We start from the raw sequence: 1,414 nt of genomic DNA, 5'->3' as shown, positions 1-1,414 counted from the left end.
CTTCAATGGTTTGTTGTTATCATTATGTTCAGCACAGTCAACGTTGATTGCAAAGGTCTAAATGTGCCGGTTTGCCAAGGAGTGCCGTTATTTAGTTTTCAGCAGGGTCACTTTAGCATTGCTGTTATTTGATCGATTGCATGAACACAGGCCCTTTGGACCACTGAGTCCGTGCCAGCCGTCGATCGCCTTGTCACACTGGTTCTATGTTAACCCGCATGTCTTGTCAGAGGTCCTTCTGCAGTTGTACAGGGCCCTAGTGAGACCACATCTGGAGTATTGTGTGCAGTTTTCGTCTCCAAATTTGAGGAAGGACATTTTTGTTATTGAGGGAGTGCAGCGTAGGTTCACCAGGTTAATTCCTGGGATGGCAGGACTGTCATATGCTGAGAGAATGGAGCGGCTGGGCTTGTATACTCTGGAGTTTAGAAGGATGAGAGGGGTTTTATAGAAGCATATAAGATTATTAAGGGCTAGAGGCAGGAAACATGTCCCCGATGTTAGGGGAGTCCAGAACCAGGGGCCACAGTTTAAGAATGAGGGGTAGACCATTTAGAATGGAGACATTTTGAACCCAGGGAGTTGTGAATCTGTGGAATTCTCTGCCTCAGAAGGCAATGGAGGCCAATTCTCTGGATGCTTTCAAGAGAGAGTTAGATAGAACTCTTAAAGATAGCAGAGTCAGGGGATATGGGGAGAAGGCAGGAACGGGGTACTGATTGTGTATGATCAGCCATGATCACATTGAATGGCGGTGCTGGCTCGAAGGGCCGAATGGCCTACTCCTGCACCTATTGTCTATTGTCTATTGTCTTTGGAGTGTGGGAGAAGTCTGGAGCACCCGAAGGAAACCCACGCTGTCACAGGGAGAACGTGCAAACTCCACACACAGACAGCACCCAAGGTCAGGATGGAACCTGGGTCTCCCGTGCAATGAGGCAGTAACTCCACTCGATGCACCACTCCGCCCGCCACTCCATGTTTGTAAGTGGTTTTGTGTTGCACGGGGCTTTCAAGTGTACAGGTCTTTAGCTTACAGATACAGCATGGAAACAGGCCCTTCGGCCCACCAAGTCCATGCTGACCATAGATCACCCACACACTAGTTCTATCCTGCACACCAGAGACCATTTACAGAAACCAATTAACCTACAAACCTGCTCGTCTTTGGAATGTGGGAGGAAACCGGAGCGCCCGGAGAAAGCCCACAAGGTCACAGGACGAACTCTCTCTGTCTCTCTATGTCCCTCTCTCTGTCTATCTATCGGTTTCTCTCTCTGTCTCTCTATCTCTGTCTCTCTCTCTGCCTCTCTCTCTATCTCTGTCTCTCTCTCTGCCTCTCTGTCTCTCCATCTGCCTGTCTCTGTCTCTCTGTCTCTCTCTCTCTCCCTGTCTCTCTCTCTATCTCCCTCCC

The sequence above is a fragment of the Amblyraja radiata genome, chromosome 8 (assembly GCF_010909765.2).
Source record: "Amblyraja radiata isolate CabotCenter1 chromosome 8, sAmbRad1.1.pri, whole genome shotgun sequence".
NCBI classification, from domain to species: Eukaryota; Metazoa; Chordata; class Chondrichthyes; order Rajiformes; family Rajidae; genus Amblyraja; species Amblyraja radiata.
This window is presented reverse-complemented; position numbering follows the sequence as displayed.